General features: G+C 46.9%; 1 pseudogene across 1 annotated transcript; it reads right to left on the bottom strand.

Annotated features, from left to right (window-relative positions):
• Positions 1–7240: 7240 nt before the first annotated feature.
• On the bottom strand, positions 7241–21615 carry LOC309828442 (phosphoglycerate kinase 1-like; annotated as a pseudogene). Its single transcript has 2 exons — positions 21421–21615; positions 7241–8697 (listed from the first exon to the last, which is right to left on the bottom strand). The product of its transcript is annotated as a phosphoglycerate kinase 1-like (transcript).
• Between the last annotated feature and the right edge of the window lie 693 nt (positions 21616–22308).

Here is a 22308-nt window from a genome sequence, read left to right as displayed (position 1 = left end):
ACAGGTAATTTCCCAGAAATGCAAGTTATTAAGACAGATGAGTGATCTCGCCAGCCCAATTGCCAGTCCTTTCATGAGGAAAGGCAACATTTTCTCAACCAAGGGGCCATCGGCTGGGCTTAAGAGGGCATCAAGCCAACTCTACCTTGAAAGGGTCAAAAATGAAACATCTTAGCTGCATGTTGCTAAGGGGGACATTATTTTTCATTGGAGACCTCCTGATGTCACTTGTTAAATAAATGAATGGGTCCACCAGTAGCAGGTGGTCTGTCTGTCTACTGGTAGCATGTGGCCTGCTGGGTTAAAGGTCTGCTTATAGCCGGCTACCCTTCCTTCAAGGCACTAACAGGGCCTCTCCCTCTACAAAAAGGTCCTATTCTTCCAGGGAGGCAGTACCATTTAGAAGTTAAGGGCTCTATGCTAGAGTTCCTGCATTCAAATCCTGGTTCTGCCACTTACCTGCTGTGGGATCTTAGGGAAGTTATTTCATGTCTCTGTGAACGTGTCCTCATCTGCAAGATGGTACAATAAGGGTGTCTACTTCATATGCGTGTTGTGACTGTGACATGTAAAGTAATTGGTATACAGCAAGTGTTCAATAAATGTCAGCTATTATTATTTTTTAAATGTTTATGCCCTTTAACCCAGAAATCCTGCTTCTAGGAATTCATTCTAAGAAAGTAATCATGGATTTATACCAAAAAACTACCCTTCAGCAATTTCTTATAATAGCAAAATCTAGGTACAGCCTAAGTATTCAAGGACAGGGAATTGGTTGACTAAATTATACTATGCCTATAAAATGAAACATTATTCAATAATTAAATACCAGTGTATCTCTGGATATGACATGGAATGATGCTCATGAAATATGATTAATATGTGATAAAAACAAAAATATAAAATAATATGCATAGTAGATACATAGTAGATACAGTGTATTAAAGTGTTTATAAAAACAATGAGCATATCATGTATGCCAGGAAAAGGGTATACCAAGATGTCAATAGTAGTTAGGATTTTAACCTATTTTTTCTTATCTACACTTTCAGTTTTTCTATAATTACAAGTAATGCATAGAAAATTCAAAGACTTCCAAACCGTCTTGTATTATTCCTGTCGTGACCTTGGTTGACTGACCTGAACCTGGGTCCCTGCTCAGCAAAGTAGAGTGAGGCTGTAAGAGTAGGTCCCTGGTCAAGGGCAGCTCACCCGTGGGTGGGTCCAGTGACCCACGAGGTGTGAGGGCCTCTGTCCAACAGGGGGACAGTGAACATCAGGCAGAGCAGCCCTCGTGGGATCTGGACAAGAGAGTGGGGAATGGGGTGGGCAGCCTGGCAGGTGAGGAGAACAAACCAGGGCCTCCGAGATGGGCCAGAGGCTCTGTAGGAGGGGGAAACCATGGGAGAAAAGGAAAGGAGGGGGTTCCCAATGCTGCCCTCGGCTCCTGAGGGCTTTCTGCTTCTTGGACCTATTTTAGTCCACAGGTGTCCTTAAAATCAACCCCAATTTCTGAGAGTATGTTTTTTTAATTGTTAATTTTATTTATTTATTTTTCGGCTGTGTTGGGTCTTCGTTGCTGCGCATAGGCTTTCTCTAGTAGCGGCGAGCGGGGGCTACTCCTAGTTGCAGTGCTCAGGCTTCTCATAGCGGTGGCTTCTCTTGTTGTGGCTTGCGGGCTGTAGGTGCGCGGGCTCAGTAGTTGCGGCGCACGGGCTTAGTTGCTCCATGTCATGTGGGATCTTCCCGGACCAGGGCTCGAACCCGTGTCCCCTGCATTGGCAGGCGGATTCCCTGCGCCACCAGGGAAGTCCCCTGAGAGTTTTTTTTGAGCGAGTCTCTGTGTCTCACGGCAAAACTACCTTGAACGGCCAGTGCTCCCAGCACTGTCTTCCCAAACGGATCATGCGTTTCTTTAGAGTAAGCAGCTTGTTCTCCACACCGTGCTCATGTAGCTCAAGACTGGGCAGAGTTTAGTTTTTCATTTAATGCTTCATTTATTTGTTTCTACACTCAACAAATATGTAATGTGTATTTATGATGTGCTAGGTATGCTTCTGAGCACTGAGGATACAACAATAAACAAAATAGACCCAAAAATCCCTGCCCCATGGATTGGCAAAATATAATAAATAAAATATATAGTATGTTAGTTCATGACAAGTGCTAATGAGAGAGATAAAAGAAGAGAGGGAGGACCAGGGTGGAGGGATGGTAGGCAGAAGGAGTTGCAACTGTAAATAACACCGTCAGAGAAGAAAGAAACATAGGAGCAGGGTCCTAAAGGAAATGAGGCATGTCATGTAATTATTTGGGGGAAAAGCATTCCAGTCAGAAAGAACAGCAAGTGTAAATGCCCTGAGGCAGAGAGAGCCTGGTGTGTTTGAGAAAGAGCAATCACACCAATGTGGCTGGAGCAGAGCGAGAAATGGGGACAGCAAGGCTGCCAATGGGAAACGGGCCCATGCCTAAAACATGATGAGATCGGAGGACACGGGAGGTGCAAGAAATGCAGAGGTTGTTTCTGGGAGGGACGTGTTGAGGGGAAGCCTTGACCTCCAACCTAAGACCAGAAAGTGCAGTCTGAGCCCTTGCTTTGGGTCCTATCTTTAGGTAGGAGAGGAGGTCAGCAAGGTAAAGGGAGGGGCCGGCTTGCATGGCTGGATCACGGAGGGCGTGGAAGGACTGTGGCTTCTACTCTTAGTAACGTGGGGAGACACGGGAAGCTTTTGAGCAGAGTAGAGGCATATATGACTTGGGTTGTAACAGATGATCCAGGCTGCTGCGTGGAAAATGGCCTGCAGGAAGGCCAGGAAGCGGGCTTTTGTGGCAACGCCGGGGAGAGATGATGGGACTGCAGATGAGGATGGTAGTAACAGCCATGGTAAGAAGAGGCAAGACCACATTCCAGATGTGATTTGAAGTTGGAACACTGCAGCAGACATGATATCCTAGAGAAAGACCGCCCAAACTGAAGGCTCTGGCTCCAGTTCCAGGTTTAGGTTGGAGGTCAACATGTCCCTCCCAGGAACAACCACTAACTGTTCTTGCACAACATGACTCATTTTGGTTTTAGACAATAGGGCGTTTTCACGGGTCTCTGCTTGGATGAATCTTCTTTCTTAAACGACTCCCAACTTTCCTCCCTTCTGACTGTTCACCACCAATTGTCCAAAATAATTGGAAGAACCACATTGTCCTTTCTGAGATCTTATCACATCTTTGGCAAGTTCAGATGAAATAGCAAAATTCTCCTTTAAAATTAATCTACACATTTTCTTTGAAAATGAAAAACAGATTTCCCGTAGCCTTGGAAGGGAGCAGGACAGGGAGACAGTAAGGTATGCTCAGGGCCAATGTTCCTGGAGTAAAGTTGCCCTTGGGTTGAAAGTTGAGAAGACCCTCGGGGGAGTGATTAAGATACCTTCTGTGTCATGAATCACTGCCGAAAAACATCAAACAGCACCCTGTGGCCTCCAAGACTTAACATGCTTCCAAATATAGCTAATAAGTTACTGGGAAGAATCTTAGCCCCTTGATAAACATCTCACTGAGGCTGAACAACATAACTGCTGTGAAATTAATAACCAGCCCTCCTCCCTCAACTTCATCCCCCACCAACTGAACACTGTTCATCAGAGAGAGACCAGACAGTTTTGAAACATATATTGACCCTGTCTTTCTAGCTGTGACCCAAGCATTCTAAGGATGAATTAATAACAGGGAGAAAATTATGCTCAATCATGCCAGGAATAGGGCTGTTGAGTTTCTGAGTCAACCAGAACTAGAGCTAATGTCTGCCGATGTGTGTGGTTTAATTGCTCAAGGTCACTTTCAAGGACGTGTACCAGAGGCTGACCAGCTTTGTTGGAATTACTGGAATTTTTTCAGGCTCTGTCATGTCGGCCTACTTCATGTAGGAGTCATATGAAATGCCAGTGGTCCGACAGCCTAAACTCCAAGTAACATATTTTCTACCCTGCCTGTGTTCACTAGTTTTCCCTAAAGTGCGTTGACTTTGGGGTCAAACGATCTGGTTTTGAATTTTAACTTTACCATTTCTAGCTGTATGGCCTTTAACAAGAGGCTTAATTAACATCATTTAACACATATTTAGCGAACACCTACTGTGTTCCAGGTACTGTAAACACTGATGAGTATACAGTTCTCTGAGCCTTGGTTTTCTCATATGTAGATGCCACTTCATCCCCTCCTTTGAGAATAAGCTTAGTAGAGAGCAGGGTTAGTGAGAAGATTAAGTGAGAGGTTAGCGAGAGGATTAAGTGAGATGTTTGCTAAGCAAACAGCACAGAGTAGGTACACAGTGAATGATATTCATTATTGTAATTTTAAGAAAGCATTCAGACTTTACAAGGGGGTAAGGAACATTTTCTCAACTGGCAGATACGAAAACCTGGTCCTCTTTGAGAAGGTAATCAGAAGTCCGCTCCAGAACTTCACGCTCTTTTGAAATAGTCTTTCACTGGTCCGTGCCTATGTTTCCACGATGATTAATTTTATGTCAGCTTGATTGGGCCACGCGGTGCCCAGATATTTGGTCAGACATTATTTTCGGTGTTTCCGTGAGGGTATAAACCAAGTAAAGCAGATTGCCCTCTTTCATGCTTGTGGGCCCATCCTATCAGTTGAAGCTCTGAATAGAACAAGAAGGCCGATCCTCTTCTGAGTAGGAGAGAAACCTCTCCTGCCTGAATGCTTTCAGAATAGGACACCGGTTTTTTTTCCTGCCTTCAGACTTGAACTGAAACATCGGCTCTTGCGGGGTCTTGAGCCTGCCAGCCTTTGGACACAAACTACACCATCAGCTCTCCTGGTTCTCAGGCTTTTGGACTTGGACTGAAACTAAACCCCCAGCTCTCCCAGGCTTCCAGTTTGCAGACTCATCCAGCAGATCAAGGGACTTGCCAGCCTCATAGTTGCAAGGCTGTAAGAGCTTATTAATTCATGTATGGCGTGGTATAGAACACGGAAACAATAAGAAGTTACGACCCCCATTAACTAAATTTGCCTTTAAATTTTTTTCCAGTTTACCATTTTCAAGATAGCCTTAGCTTTTAAAAAACTCATCTCTTGGGCTTCCCTGGTGGCACAGTGGTTGAGAATCTACGTGCCAATGCGGGGGACACGTGTTCAAGCCCTGGTCCGGGAAGATCCCACATGCCACAGAGCAACTAAGCCCGTGCACCACAACTACTGAGCCTGCGCTCTAGAGCCCACGAGCCACAACTACTGAAGCCCGCGCACCTATAGCCCATGCTCCCACAACGAGAAGCCACGGCAATGAGAAGCCCGCGTACCGCAACGCAGAGTAGCCTCCGCTCGCTGCAACTAGAGAAAGCCCGCGCACAGCAGCAAAGACCCAACACAGCCAAAAATAAATAAATAAAATAAACTTATTTTTAAAAATCTCTTTGTTTTCAGAAAGTGGATAAAAATATCTTACTATTCTAGATTAAATAAAGCTCTCCGCAGCTAAGCATGTTATCAGGGAACTGCATTCCCTTTGTTTCAACCTCTTTAAACATACCCACCTTTAACAAATGTGTGGATTAAGCATTGCACATGGTATGATGTTTCAGTATATTTTAGCTATGAATTGCCCAACACCTTATCAGGAAAGTAAATAGCACTGGGATTAAAAAACTTTAAGCCATCTGGATAAGCAGAACTTTCATTGTACAGGATCGTTTTGCTCACACAGCATGGCTTATACAGCATGTACGATTCTGGGGTCTGCACATTGAGCCCTGGCTTCAGTTTCCTGGTGTCAAGGACACAGTCCCCCTTGCATGGCCCAGGTTCATCACCAGTGGGAAGAAGAACACTGTCTTGTTTTTCTTCTCTTCAATAACACCTAGACCCCCATCCCACGGGACGTGTAGAAGCTGTGTCTCAGCTCAAAGCAAAGGACAGTGATGTCTCCCACACACCTGCTGAAAACCCATCTGGATCAACGTGAGGGGAGGCCCTCCTCCATCTTCCCAAGGACTCCCTCCATCTCCCCTCCAACCCTGTGGTCAGTCCCTCATCCCAGTCTGCCTTCAGGGGGTCCCAACCTGGGCCAGTCCTGGAAGAAGGATTGCTTTTCACTGGGGGAACATCGAGAAGGCTAGCTGAGGCCCAGATGGCCCTGACCCAAGGGAACACACAGTACCCAGAGTCATCTTTCAATGACCTTTCCTCAGGGAGCAGGCGGGATGTGAAAAGTCCCCCAATCCTTCCTCTTTGGCTCTACGATGTGTTAATCTTATTATTTCCAGATATTTTTCCTAATAATAGTTGTTTGATCTAATGTAAGAGTGAGTCTGTGTTCCCTGAACACACAGTAGACAAGGGGAAATAATCTAGAAAAGAGTAAGAAAACAGAATCGTTGGAATTAGATACATTTTTTGCCTGGATGATTCTCACAGTTGATAATCACCATGATGGCATACATATTGGAGAGGAACAAATAAAACTATCCTTATTTTCAGACGACATATGGCCTATGCAGAAAATCCCAAAGAATCTTTTTTAAAAAGCCCAAAACAAAAATGAAGCAAACAAACAAAACCCATCTAGCACTAATGGCTTAGCTAGGTCGCAGGATACAAGGTCAACATTCAAAAATCAATAGTATCTCTATATACTGTCCATGACCATGTGGAAGCTAAAATTAAAAACATAATACCGTTTATACCATCCCTGCAAATAAAATGTATAGGCATAATTATAACAAAAGGTGTACAGGACTTGTTTGCTGAAGACAACAAAACACTGATGAAAGAAATTAAGGAAGATGTAAATAAACGGAAAAACATACCGTGTTCACAGCTTCGAAGACTCAACCCAGTAAAGATGTCAATTCTCCCCAAATTGATCTATAGGTTTAACACAATTTCTATCAAAACCCCAGCAAAATTTGTGTAGGTTTTGACACGATCATTATAAATATATGTGGAAAGGCAAAGGAATTAGAATAGCTGAAACAATTTTAGAAAAGAAGAATAAAGAGGAAGGAATCACTGTACCCAATTTTAAGATTTACTATGTAACTACAGTAATCAAGACAATGTGTATTATGGAGGAATAAATACCCAGACCAATAAAACAAAATAGATAAGCCAGAGATAAATCCACACTGGTACAGCCAACTGTTTTTTTTTTTCCCAGTGTATATTTTTATTATTTATTTAATAGATCACCAACTTCATCTCCCTCCCTACCAACAACTGGCATTTCATTTTGTTTCCATGCTGAGTGGTGAAACAATGACAAAGCTAATCAGAATAAGCTACTTCATAAAGAGAACTGAGCTAACACAGCTCACTTTCTTTTAACAGGCATAATATAAATATACGCACTCTAGAACGCACAATGGTTTAGCCTCTAAGGAATTCAAATGGGAACTTGAAGAATGTAGGCAAATCCAGGGTGCGGTAAAGGTGAGCTGAGATGCCGTACAACTGCTTAAGCGTTCCTGGCGCTACATCTCTTGGCCACTAGCCAAATCTTGACATGGGGGAAGATATTAGCTAATGCCAAGTGGAGATGCAGGAAGCACTAAGTTGACTTAGGGGCTATGCACAGGAACCAAAAGGCAGGAAAGTACTAAACATTGCTGAGAGCATCCACCACCCCAGGAAGGACTTCACCCTCCAGGAGCTCTAAGCTGGCCCCACCTCCAGTGCTCACATGACTGACTTTATCCTCCGTGTTCCATTTGGCACAGCAAGTAGCAGTGTCTCCCCCACCTATGATAGTGATGCAGCCCCTGGAAGTGGCTTTCACCACCTCATCCATGAGGGCTTTGGTTCCTCGGGCAAAAGCTTCCCATTCAAACACGCCCACAGGTCCATTCCACACGGTCTGCTGAGCCCGAGCAACAGCCTCAGCATACTCTTTGCTGCTCTCAGGACCGCAGTCCAAGCCCATCCGGCCAGCAGGTATGCCAGAGGGCACAGTGGCTTGGCCGGTCTTGGCATTCTCATCAGACTTATCAGCAGTGACAAAGTCAACAGGCAAGGTAATCTGCACACCATTCTTCTCAGCTTTGGCTATCAGGTCTTTGATGATCTTGGATCCCTCTTCGTCAAACAGAGAAGTGCCGATCTCCATGTTGTTGAGCACATTAAGGAAGGTAAGGGCCATTCCACCACCAATAATCATCTCACTGACTTTGTCCAGCATATTATTGGTCAGCTGGATCTTGTCTGCAACTTTAGCTCCACCCCACTTTAGATGGCCAGGAAGGGTCGTCGCTCTGGGCTCTCCAAGGCCTAGGCAAAGCAGTCCAGCTCCTCCTTCATCAAAATACCTCCAGCCTTCTCTGGCAGATTTACTCCCACCATGGAGCTGCGGGCTCGGTGAGCAGTGCCAAAAGCATCATTGACATAGACATCCTCTAGCTTGGAAAGAGAAGCTTGGAAGGCTTCTATTTGGGCTGGCTCAGCTTTAACCGTGTTCCCAGAAGCATCTTTTCCCTTCCCTTCTTCCTCCACATGAAAGCAAAGGTTCTCCAGCAGGATGACAGACCCAGCAGCTGTGTCCACACAAGCTTTCTCCACTTCTGGGCCCAGGCAGTCCTTCAAGAACAAAACATCCTTGCCCAGCAGAGATTTGATTTCTACAGCAACTGGTTGCCAGGAGTACTTGTCAGGCATGGGGACACCATCAGGCAGGCCCAGGTCAGCCAACTGATTTTTGAAAAAGAAGCAAAAGATACGCAATGGAGAAAGGATAGTTTTTTTAAAACAGAAAACGCTGGAACAATTCAATATTTATAGGCAAAAAAAAAAAGAACTTTGAAACAAACCTCACACCTTATACAAAATTAACTGAAAAATGACCATAGATTTAAATGTAAAATTATAAAACTTTTAGAAGAAAACAGAAAACCTTCAAACCTAGAGAAAAATGAAGAGTTCTTAAACGTGACACTACAAGCACAGTCCATAAAAGAAAAAATTAAGTTGTACTTCATCAAAATTAAAATCTTTTTTTCTGCGAAAGACCCTGTAAAGAGGCTGAAAAGACATGCTATAGACAAGTAGAAAATATTTGCAAACCGCACATGTGGCCAAGGGCTCATGTCTAGAGCACCAAGAACTTTCAAAACTCAACACTAGCCAGGGGTTGGGGGCAGGGGCTGGTGACTATAAAGGTGTGGCGCCAGGGGTATCTTTGTGGTGACAGAACTCTTCTGTATCTTGACTGTGATGGTTGTTATGTGGGTTTACACATGTGAAATGATTTTGTAACTCACATGTAAAACAAAGGAAATCCCAACAAGATCTGTGCCTTTCACTAATGTCAGTTTCCTGGCTGTGGTATTGTCCTGTAGTTATGTAAGTATTACCACTGGGGGAAATTGGGTGACGGTACACACAACCTCTCTGTGCTATTTTTTGCAACGTTCTTCGAGTCTATAATTATTTTCAAATAAAAAGTCTTTAAAAATGGTTGCCTGGATGGTCCTCACTGGTTGATAATCCTCAGGATAACTGTGACTTTCCTCTCCCACTGTAGACAGAAGATCTTCACAGGGACGGACTGAGGCTTCTATCTCTTTGTGACTTCCAATATGCTGACCACAGATGCATTAAATATGTTTCTAAATGACGGCTGTCCTTGACCGCCTTTGGTTCCCTCCTCCTACTGGGATGTCTGCCCCCATGCCTTTACTTACAACTGCCTGAGGTTTCCATCAGCCACGCCCTGATGAGCCCCACTTGTTCCAGATTCTTCAGATCCCGCCAGTGACAGCGGGCTAGTCCAAATGAATATTCCATTCTGTACTATTCTACACCTTCCAAGGGAGGGAAGTTCTTTGAGGTGGGACCTCCTTCTGTCATGTGCACCCCTATATCTCCATCCCCTAGAATGGTGCCCAGAATAGCAGGGACTCGGAAAATATTTATGGACTGAGGGACTGACTATCCGTTAAACAAATACAAAAATGAAAAGAGCAGAAACAATCTTGCATGCCAAATTAAGGAGCAGGTCTACAGGTCTCTCCCCAGGAAGGAGGCAGCAACCTCCTTTACAGGCATGTGTCTTATTCAAGGCCCCCTAACACACATTCAAGGGCCACCTTGTCTGCAGCAATTGCTCCCTCAGGATTCCTACAAATACTGCAAAGAAGGGGCACTGTGCAGTGCCCTCTGTTGAATTCTGTTCAAAAGCATCTACTGAGCCACACTGCCTGCAACGGGGATTCAGAGGTGAGCAAAGCCTGCTTCCTGCCCTGAAGAAGTTCCTGGTACAGTTGGGCGAGACAGACAGGCAAACAGATCATTCCAATAGGTGAGCCCAGGGTGCTAGGACAGTGAGCAGAGTGGAATCCCAATCTAGCCCAGGGGTGACAGGGAAGGTTCCCCAAGGCATAAGACAGATGGGGATATGGGCAGATAATCACCCCTGAGAGCACAGTCTCTGTCAGGCTCTGGGCTAAACACCTCGGTGAGCCCTCTACTACACCAAAAGGAAAGTTTATTCTTTCTACTCACCTGAATCTGGAGAACAAGTAGCATCAGACAGCTAAGAGGAAGGGAAAGGTGCTCCCAGGCCAAGACAGCATCATGAGAAAAGGCAGGGAGGTGTGCTCCACCATCCGGTGGGGCCCGCCAGCACAAATCGCTTGTATCACTGGGGACAACTTGACTGTGATTAAGGAGGGAAAGGAACCAGAAGTAGTTGACAGGAGCCAGACCCTGGAAAGCTTCGTTTGCTGCTCCCACGAATGCCAATGGCCTTCAGACTGGGCTCTGTGGAAGCCTGGCAATCGCGGGGCTAGGCCACGGTTGCTGCAAATGTTTGGTTCAAATTTCATTCAAATGTTTTTAGGAGAATGTTGTAGCAGATGCTGTTGGTGCCCTGCCCATACCTCGTGCTCCTTACCATTTCAGGGTACACCTGCACATTCTAAAGGGCCAGCTCTTGCATTTCTTTGACTGAGAGTTTTCTCTGACCACCAGGGTCCACTGTGCCCGGCCGCATGGCTGGTTGCCCACACCGCACAGCCCTCAAACAATGCAGTTGGTTATAAATTACCAGCTTCATTTCCCCACAGGAGAAATAATACTGGGCCACGTGCCCTATGCTGGCTCCCAGAGTTCCCTGGTGGCATTACGCTCTGTTTGTTCATGGTGGAATTTACTCGATGATCTTCCCTTTATTGGCTGCCTTCCGTCCCCATTCTCATACCCCCAGCCCCTGCAGGAGTCTCCTGGGAGCTTTTCCCAGATACATAGCTTCATTTAAATCCTTGTGTCAAGGTCTGTTTCTAGGGTAGCCCAAATTAAGACACACTCACACACACACACAGAATGTCTCTGGTAGGATTAAAAGAAACTGGTAACAGTGAAGAAAAATACTGGGGAGAACAATACTGGTTGAGGATGAGGTGGAGGGAGATTTATTTGTCACTAAATATCCTTCTTTTACCTTTTGGCTTTTGGACTCTGTCCATGGATTTTTCTTTTTTTAAAAAAAAGCCACCCAAAATATGTACTTTAAATCATTAAATAATCAACTGTAATTTTATATCAACATAGTCACAAGTGCTTTATGTCAAATGCTAATATATCAGAGACCACAAATGCACTAATTCATGTCGCTGGGCAAATGCTCTTTGATACCGTAAGAATTGATCTTTTCTTCTGATTTGGTTCATGATTTTGAATATTTAATAAAGGTGTCACTGATTAGAAAGACTGTAGCTCTTTACGGGTGATTTCTTAAAATCCAGGTCTGTGTATGCCCTCTTGCATCAATTTGTACAGATACATGACCATGGTAAACTGAATAACCAAATGCAGGCTGACAAAACCTAGGTGATCACATTCACTCCCTACTGCATAATGGTTAGCTGTGCAGTCAGGATAATACTGCATGAGCACCTATCTTAAATTTGAGCTACTTCTGATGTGAATTTTGCATTTAACGTAAGCAATGAAAGCAGTTAGATATTGTTCATGATTCAATATTAGACTCAACATTTTCTCCTACTCTGTATTCAAGATCTTGGATTTGTTTAATTAAGAGCATCCTGAGATGGCAAGGCAAGATGTGTAAAAATAAAACATAAAAATGTTGCTAGTTTTATTACTTATATCTTGAGCCAAACTTTCTCAACACTGGGCAACAGAAACAAATACAGGAATAAATTGGATGCTGAGGCTGATCTAAAACTGCAAGTGCACCATAATCAAAAAGTCTACAAATAATAAATGTTGGAGAGGGTGTGGAGAGAAGGGAACCCTCCTACACCGTTGGTGGGAATGTAAAGTGGTGTAGCCACTATGGAGACCAGTGTGGAGGTTCCTTAAAAAACTAGAAATAGAGTTGCCATATGATCCAGTAGTCCTACTCTTGGGCACATATCCAGACAAGATGAAAACTCTAGCTTGAAAAGATACATGCACCTCATTGTGCATTGCAGCACTTTTTATAATAGCCAAGGCATGGAAGCAACCTAAATGTCCATTGACAGATGAATGGATAAAGAAGATGTGGTACATGTATACAATGGAATATTACTCAGCCATAAAAAAGAATGAAATAATGCCACTTGCAGCAACATGGATGGACCTGGGGATTATCATACTAAATGAAGTAAGTCAGACAGAGAAAGACAAAGTATATGATATCACTTATAGATGGAATCTAAGAAAATGATACAAATGAACTTATTTACAAAACAGAAATAGACTCACAGACACTGAAAACAAACTTATGGTTACCAAAGGGGAAAAGGGTGGGGGAGGGATAAATTAGGAGTTTGGGATTAACAGATACACACTACTATAGATAAAACAAGAACCTACTGTATAGCATAGGGAACTATATTCAATACCTTGCAATAGCCTATAATGGAAAAGAATCTGAAAAAGACTATATCTATATCTATATCTATCTATCTGTCTATCTATCTATCTATATATGAATCACTTTGCTGTACACCTGAAACTAAACTAACATTGTAAATCATCTATACTAAAATAATTAATGAATTAAAAAATAAAAACTGCAAGTGCATCCATGACCATAAATGTCAAATGTTTATGCTTTTGAAAATAGCCTCATTATTCAGAGTGGCTGGCTTTAGAGCAAGCAAATGTTATAAACATTTGCCTGTAAAGTACATGTCTACCAATAAAATAACTTCCCATCTTTCTTCTACTGGTGTTCAATGCAATACTTTACTTGAAAAACAAGTTACATTTCCGGATGTTTGGACCTCTGATGTGGATAACAGCGACCAGTGGAGGCTCCTGGCTGGACCAGGGCTGTGGTCACATGCGTGTGTTTCAGGCAGGCCACCCCAAAGGGAGAGGGGGTTTCACGGAGTGAGCCTGCAGTCCTCCGCATCCTGGAAAAGCACCTGGGAGGTAGCGGGAAGTCAGGCTGGGGACTGATTTGGCACTGAAAGCTTGACAGAGGGTGGTGATGTCTCTGGTGTGGGTGCGACAGTCCAGGGAAAATACATCGAATAACAAGAGAAATAGTCACGTGTAAGGCCTGAGAAGCAATGCCATGGCGTCATCGACCTGTCTCCCCACAGACAGAAGCACTGACTTCACAGCCAGACCAAAATCACCTCCAGGAGTAGGATTTTGGATTCAACCTCCTTGAATAAGGAGGCCCTAAAATAAAACTGCATATATAGCAGCTGTGCTATAAATGCTTCTTGGTTGATTTATTCCAAAAGACAAAGGATTATATTACAACAAGAGTCCCATTCAAGGGCTTCCCTGGTGGCGCAGTGGTTGAGAGTCCGCCTGCCGATGCAGGGGACACAGGTTCGTGCCTCGATCCGGGAAGATCCCACATGCCGCGGAGCGGCTGGGCCCGTGAGCCATGGCCACTGAGCCTGCGCGTCCAGAGCCTGTGCTCCGCAACGAGAGAGACCACAACAGTGAGAGGCCCACGTACCACAAAAAAAAAAAAAAAAAAAAAAGAGTCCCATTCAAACAAATTAATCAAAATTTCCATATCATATCCAAACTTGCTTAAATGTCTCTATCTAGACAAAGATAGCAATTGGCACTTTAAAGAAAAATTATTATGTTTTTTTTTTAATTGGGAAGGGTCTACATAAACCAGCTACTTTTAAATGGGATCTTTTCTCATCAATGAATGAAAGAGAGAGAAAGAAGAGAGGGAGGGAGGGAGGGAGGGAGGAAGGAAGGAAGGGAGGGAGGGAGGGAGGGAGGGAGGGAGGAAGGGAGGGAGGGAGGGAGGGAGGGAGGAAGGGAGGGAGGAAGGAAGGAAGGAAGGAAGGAAGGAAGGGAGGGAGGGAGGGAGGAAGGGAGGGAGGGAGGGAGGGAGGGAGGGAGGGAGGGAGGAAGGAAGGAAGGAAGGAAGGAAGGAAGGAAGGGAGGGAGGGAGGGAGGAAGGGAGGGAGGGAGGGAGGGAGGGAGGGAGGGAGGAAGGGAGGAAGGAAGGAAGGAAGGAAGGAAGGAAGGAAGGAAGGAAGGAAGGGAGGGAGGGAGGGAGGGAGGGAGGGAGGGAGGGAGGGAGGGAGGGAGGAAGGAAGGAAGGAAGGAAGGAAGGAAGGAAGGAAGGAAGGGAGGGAGGGAGGAAGGGAGGGAGGAAGGGAGGGAGGAAGGGAGGGAGGGAGGGAGGGAGGGAGGGAGGAAGGGAGGAGGGAGGGAGGGAGGGAGGAAGGGAGGAGGGAGGGAGGGAGGGCGGGCATAGTTCGTATTTAACCAGGCCCCGCAGAAGCCACATCACATAGAGGAACGTAATGACCACTCCCCCAAACATCTTGGTTTCTTTCCCCACTGCTAATAGTTCATAACTGGTCTCTGAATAATTCCTTTCTTCACTCTCCCCGCCTGCTCCACTCCTGTCCCCAGCCCCTTCCTGGTTTCCAAAGCAGAGCCTGGGCCTCCCTGGGTGGCGCTCACCAGCCAGCTTAAGAGAGTCCCCCAGCTCATCTTCCGGGACCCAGCCCCGTGCAGCTACTCCCTGAAGGGTCATAGTGCGGGGCCTGGAGAGGACCCCAGCCTCCTTTCATGTTGCGTGTGTGCTTGCCCTCCTGGTTTCTTTTCCTGGATGGGGACAGAACCACAAAATCAGAGAAATGTCCTCTGCGGAGACGTGATTCCTGTCCTTCCCCTCCTAGGCGGGCTTCCCTGCCACCCTCACTGTCACGGTCATCCCTGCTGGCTGGACTCTGACCCATGTGGCCAGGCTGGGGACACGGTGGTCCCTCAGGTCCTCTCTCTGTCCCCATTGCTATCTGTGCAAACACTGGTTAAGATGGATGTCACGGGAAGCTTGGACCAGGAGAGAAGTCACAGAAGGGCAATGCTGTAGGGGAGGGAGAGAGGGAGGAGGGTGCTGCCTTGGGGTGAGTGGGGCCCTCCGGAGCCATCCCAAGCACAGGCCCTGGGTCCACAGCTCCACCATCGGGAAGTTAAGGAACCTAAGCTTCAGGGGTCCTCGCTTGCATTTCCAAAACCCTGTGCTTAATTTCATATTTGTAATTGCAAATTTTTCCTTAAAGAAGGCATTCCCACATTATGAAGACTTCAAGGACTCCCAAACCAGAGCCAGCCCTTGCCACCAGCTGATTCGGAGCCACTTTTCTCCCGCTGCCACCTGCCAGGATTGCTCTCCACACCTGGCCACTGCTAGTTTCCCAAATCACTACTTCCCCCACTCACTGGGTTCTAGGCACTGGTCTCCTGATTGCTTGAACACACCAGGCGGTGGCCAAGGCATCAGGGCCTTCACACTGGCTGTTCCCCCTTCGTGGAATGTTTCCCAGCTCCCGTCCCAGGTGCTCACCTCCTTGGTGTTGACTCAGGTGGTACATTCTCTGTGGACCTCCCCGTGGAACCTGCTGCTCCCTTCCCCCTGCACTCACCCTTACCCTCTTTACCATGCTAATTTTCCACGTCATTTGTCACCTGTTTACACACTTCAGAATCTAGTTATTTACTTTTTCTGTACCCCGTACCCTCCCCACACTAGAATGGAAGTTCCATGAAGGAAGGGAAATTCAGTATTGGTTTTGTTCATTGGTGAGTTCCTAGCACCGAGTACATAGTGCATAGTAGTCACTTGGTTATTATTTGTCTTATAAATGCATTAAGTTGCAGAGCCTGAGGCAAGGACCCTGCCTGCTGTAGTTGGGGGCTGGCTCTGGCCAAATGAGAGAAGGTTGTTTCTCAGAGGTGACTTGGCTTTATGGGCTGGGCCAAGGCCCGGGCCCACAGGCTGAGGTCATGGGCACCAGTACATCCTGAGCCTGCCTGTCTGCTGCAGGAGGCATCGTCTGGCCCTGGACAGTGCTGCCACCTAAGAATGAGTGTTCCCCAGAAACGGTGAGGCTACGATGGGGAGGGGCTGGAGCGTGTGTGTCTCATCGGGGCTGGGAACCGGGGGACTTCCAGGAGTGTGTCCACTCCTACAAGAGTACAGCCAGTTACCAATATAGCAAAGTGCAAAGATGTTTATTCAGAGCTGGCGCTAATTTCCTGCATTCGAACATCTGGCAGACACCTGCTGGCCTGACTGAGGGGGGTGCAGTGGTGGAGCTCCCAGGAATGAGGGCCTTGTGTCATTTTAACCCCCACGCCGAGGACACATCACTGAGTGGTATTTGATCCTGGCGCCAGGAAAAGGGTGTGTGTCTATGAGGTACAGGGAGTGGGTGACACCAAGATGTCCACAGAGCCCATGATCCCCAGTCAGCAGGTCAGGACACCCTCCCCCTTGTCATGCAGACAATGCGATGACACGATCTGGGCTTTATATAGCAGTTGAGGGTTGCCAAAGCTTTTGTCATAGCCTCTTTCATTTCGTGGTCATCCAAACCTGGAAGAAAGACAGACCAGGAAACACCATCTTGTTTTCCACAGGAAGAACGTGCAGCTGAGTGGTTAAGGGGTGCGGGGGTCACAGAGCCAGCACATGTCAAGACCAGACAGGTTGCACCCTGTCCTGTGTGCTCAGCGACAGGGGCCTCTGACGCCCTGGGTTTAACACTGGTGGCAACTATTTCCCAAAACCTCCAAGCCACCTGAGTGCAGAGACTTATCCCTGGGGCTGCATGAGGGGTGAGTCACGCCACAGGCAGAAAAGCGACACTGGCCTCTCAGCACCCAGAGCACACCCGCCAGCTATTCTCTAATCTCTAATGGGCCACAGTGATTACCAAAAAAGAACAAAAACAAAACCACTGCTGCTTTTTAAAAAATGGTCAGCAACTGAGAGTCAGTAAAAATTGAAGAGGCAATCATGGGGTGGGGGGGGCATCATTTCATGATCAGGAGGAGCATGGCTGTGATGGCAGGAGCACTGGCAGCTGTTTTCCCTTCTGCACTTGCCAGGGGTCAGACCTGGCGCTACGTGCTTGACACGTATCTAATTTACGCCTCCCAGCTGCTCCACGACTGGGTAATATTGTTATTACCATTTAACAGATAGGGAAACTGAGGCCTAGAGATGCATTCCGTGCTTAAAGCCTTACAAGTGTTAAGTGGTGGAGCCCAGACTCAAATTTTGAGTCTGTGGCAAAGCCTGTGTTCTCAAAGTCTACATCGTATGCATGGTATGGCCCCTCCGTGCAAAAGTCTTCTAGCAGCTGCATGGGCTCCCACACTTCTGAAGTCACCCACAGATGAGAGCGGTCTCAGACTGCATCCTGTCTCTTCTCTCAATTCATTCATTCTGTCTGTCTCTGTCTCTATGTCTCACTCTGTCTGTCTGTCTCTGTCTTTCTCCTCCCCTCCCCTCTCCTCACTCTTCCCCCTCTTATCTCAGGGCCTTCTTCTCTTACCTTCTCTTTCTTGGGCTGACTGGAAAAAATCAAAATTCTCTCTCCTGATTATGCAGAATAATCCATTCATTCAACAGATGGCTTGGGGTGACTGTTTTGTGCCAGGCCCTGTTCTAGACACTGGGCACATGGCAGTGAACAAAACTGATGTGAATCCCTGACTTAATGACGTGATCGTGCTTGTGGAGAGATGGACAGAAAACACATATGTGAGGGCAAGTCAGGCAGGTGCTGCTGAGGGGGAAATAAGGCAAGGGGAGGTGGAAGGTCGGGATGGGGCCATGCTTTCAGATGCAGGGATGAGGGGAGGCCTCCCTGAAGACAGGGCATCTGGGCCAAGGCCAGAGTCCAGTGAGGGGGGAGTCACGTGACTGACAAACATCCCCAGTGACGGGAATGAGCTTGGCATTGTCACCAGATTTAGCAAAAAAAGAAAAGAGAAAGAAAGCAAAGTTTGGACATTCTGTTAGATTTAAATTTCAGATAAGCAAGAAGTAATTTAACTTGGGACATACTTATACTAAAAAATCATTTGTTGTTTATCTGAGACTGAAATGTAACTGGGAAACCTGTATTTTATCTGGCAACCCTAGCCTTGGATGTTTAAGGAGCAGCAAGAGACCAGTGTGGCCAGAGTGGAGGCAGCAAGGCGAGGATGGAGGAAGGTGACGGAGGGGGAAACTGGCAGAGGGGAGGGTGGTTGAAATTTCATACCCAGAGAAGCCATCTAGATATGCTTCCAGATTTTCTAGTGCAATTTTCTCCCGGCAGTTCATGAGAAAAACGTGTGCTAAGAGCTGTGAAAGAGGAGATGGGAGAGAACGCGTCGCAGGGGGAATTAATCTAGCCTGGGTCATAAAGATGTTTATGTCTGCAGCACCTGTTCTCCAAAGAAGGTGAAACCCTGGGAAACCCCCAGCATCAACGTGATGTTGGTCTTTTACTCAGCACAGAAGCTGGATCCCGAGCAGACTAACTGAAGGGGACGGCATAGGGTGTGAGCCGGGAGCCCAGAGGTGAAGTGGTAGAAGGTCTGGGGCCTCCACCCCTCCCCTCATGATGGGTGGGGAGGTGGAATTGCAGGTCAGCCAGGCCTCCTGGGCCCCTGGTGGCTGTGGGCAGCCAGGAGTCGAGCACTTGCCGTGGGCGGGAGCAGCTGATTTGGGTATCTGAGCTGGGAGGAAACCCTTGGGACTGAGCTGAGCCGTAAGTATTTAGGCTGAAAAACAGAAAACACCCTTTGAGGTTAAAATGTAAATAACCCAAGGGGCCTCATCCTGGCTGACTCCGGGATGTAGAGAGCAGCCAGATAGATCAGAGCAGATATTTCAGGGAAATTCCACTGTAAACCCAAATACCTACTTCACAGATAACCTTGAGAATTAAATGAGGTGATGGATGTAAAGCACTGGGCTTGGTACCTATGACATTAAATATTCGATGTCCCTTCTCCTTTCTAACAAAAGGAGTTACCTCCCTTCCCAAGTCCTGGGACCTGCGTGGACCTTGAGGGCCTCACAAAAATAAGAAACAATGAAACTAATGTTGGATCCCGGGCAGCCTCGAAGCTCAGCACCACATCTGGATCTCTTCCCTTTCCTGTAACAGTCCTCATGTGACCCCATGAGATTAAAGAGCATGGCATACAGCAGCTGCCTGATACATTTTGCTCCGTGAATAGCACGGAGATAAATGGCCTCCTTCTTGATGTTCTCCTGTAGCTGGATTTCTCACATTCAAACCATCAGAAGAGGAAGTAGAGCCGCCGGAGTGGGGCTATCAGAGAATTAAGAGCAAGCTGTCCCCTCCCTCCCCAGTTCAGGGACATTGCTTCATTGCCCTAGTGAAAAGCAGGCCAGGGAAGCCACGGGGGCGGCACCGCAGTTGCCTTATAAGGACATTCACCAAGCCTGCCAGGTGTGTCATCCCGAAGTCCAAGGGGAGGCCGGTGACAGCCCCAGTGAGCCAAGGCTGGGTGAGTGAAGCAGCCTCAGAAAGCCACACGGGTGGCAAGTGAGAGTTTTCTCACTTCCCTCCCCCCTTACATGTTTCCATATGTTTTAAATTATTATCTCATTTACCTTGGCAATTGAGAAAAGGATTTCCAAGTTAAAAAAAAAAAGGTTCTCATAAGCTATCACTTCAGTAGTGAAGGAAAGTCTCTCTCTACTTTTTTGGGAGGCGTGGGGAACAGGGGTTGGCAATGAAATAAAGAAAATGAAGGTCTGGGGAGAGATCCCCTTGAGAATTAACACACAGCAGCACCTCCAAGACAAGACAATATCCACAGTGATAGAGAACCCCAACCACAAGGGCGGCCACAGGGAGACCCAGGCCCCTCCTGTGGTCTCCCAGCAAAGACCAGCCAGCGATGGGTGGTCTTGGAGAAAAGTGGGGCTTTTGAAATATACTAAGGGGAACGAAGGAGCAGTAGGCCTGACCAGAGGTGGCATACCGTCGTAGTTAAGAGATTGGATTTTGAAATCATACAGATCTTGACTTTGCCCCTTTGCTGGGTGAACTTGAGCAAGTTCATTAATCTTTCTAAGTCTTACTTGCCCCTTGTGAAGTATCTGTTCATTTAACAAACATCTACAAAGCATTCCAATGCTTTACATTAACTCCTCGAATTTTCATAAACAGCCTGCGAAGTAGACCCTATTATTATCCCCATTTTACAAATGAGGAAAGTAACCTGCCCAAGGTCACACAGCCAGTCATTGGCAGAACCAGAATTTGACCCCAGATAGTTGGGCTCCTGGGCCTGTGCCCTACAGCCCTAAGCTCTGCTGCTGAGAGTTTATTCAGCACCTGGGGTCGGGGAGCGGGGAGTTCTAGAGGATTCAGTGGACCTGGTAATGTAAGACCTCTCACCACAGTGCCCTGCGCATGGTAGATGCCCAGGGAATGTGACCTATTATTACCCCCCACCCCGTTAATCTCCCCGTTAAGTAGTGGGAGATTACCCAGAGCAGACTCTGAGAGGAAGATTGTAAGGGCAGTGGTTTAGTAAGACCGGCCCTGGAAGAAACTGATAGGAGAGTGAGGGGAGCAGGCCATGGAAAGGGAAGGACCCAAGGTTGTGAGATTTCAGGTGGAGCCTCACAAGGGAGAGACTTGTGAGTTTGTCCCCATCGAGGCAAGGAGCTGGACTTCATGTTCACAAACTCTGTCAGCCCTTGGCTAAGGGGGGCCCTGAGGAAATGGAAACTCCCAGGCACCTCTGGGCTCTGCACCTGTGGGCAAAGCAGTGTAGTTACCAGGTGGCAGTCTTCCAAAGAGAGTGGCTGGTGTGGGACGATTAGAAGAAAAGCAGACCCCCACTCACCACTGCAGTTGGTCCCTAGGTTGGAACTGATATTCATCATCTCCTTCCTCCACCATTCTTTCTAGATTTCCCCCACTCTCCACCAGCACTTCTACTGGTCTAGGTGGCTTGTTTGCTGAAATGGACAGACTTTTATCCCTGAAGAGTCTGAACCCTTGGTTACCATGCTCTTATCAGTTTGTAGTTGCAATAATTGCCCACCTGCAGCTAAACCTGGGCACCAAGATATGGTCCCGATAAATCCTCTAATTTCCAAACCTATTCCTTCCTGGCCCCATGATGCAGCAGCAAGCCTACCTCCTCATGACGATCAGAGTCATCTGCTCTGCCATGATGGGTGTATGCGTTGTTCTCATTTCTGTAACCATGGTGATTCCATTTCACGGGCCCACTGTGCTGGCACTGGGAAGGCTGAGAGCAGGCCACGTCATTCTGTCCAGCTGATTGTCGAGTCCCTGATTCTGTAGTAGATTCTCTCTGGTGGGCATTCATAGGTGATGTAACAACCCCTACACTTTGGGCCCCCTCTGTATGCTCTTCTCCTATATCACCTCATCTCCAATCTTCCAATATTGCTCCATCCAAACCCCTGACCCACCAGCCGAACCACTTGCCACAGCTCAGGACTCACAGCACAGTCTTAGCTAAAGCCATTTCTCTCTCTTCACAAACTGGAAGACTAAAGCAGTGTCTGCAGCTCTGCCCATGGGGGGAGGATTTTCTCCTGCCCTCCTATTCTTTTCAGAGTCCCCTGAGTGGAGCTGTAATGCAGAACAGTCTCTTTTCAGCTCACACCAACAGACCCAGTCAACCCCTCCATGAGTTAGGCCTGGATTTTCTTTTCTTCCTTTGCCAACTGGTCATAGGAAACCCCTGGCCATCGGCATGAGCTTAGAGAGAGGCATCAATGCAACATAAGCAGGTGATACGTGAGATTGTTCCACTTGGTCAGTTAGCGTTCTCACGCCCTCTGGACCTGCCCAGGCCCACTCCTAGCTGCACCATGATCACTTTAAGATGAACTATGCTGGGCTTCTCCAGCCTTATGACTTGGTGGGAATGACAGCCCTCAGTCCATGATAGGTAGCTCTGGACGCACATGTACTTGACGACTTCTGGCAAGATGCTCAGTCTCTTCCCAGGTTCAGTAGCCTGCCAAGAGCTTCCATTCAAAAAGTGCGTAAT

Source organism: Grampus griseus (assembly GCF_964374135.1).
Source record: "Grampus griseus genome assembly, chromosome: 1".
Lineage (NCBI taxonomy): Eukaryota > Metazoa > Chordata > Mammalia > Artiodactyla > Delphinidae > Grampus > Grampus griseus.
Note: the sequence above shows the minus strand (reverse complement) of the source record. Positions and strands in the feature narration are given on the sequence as shown.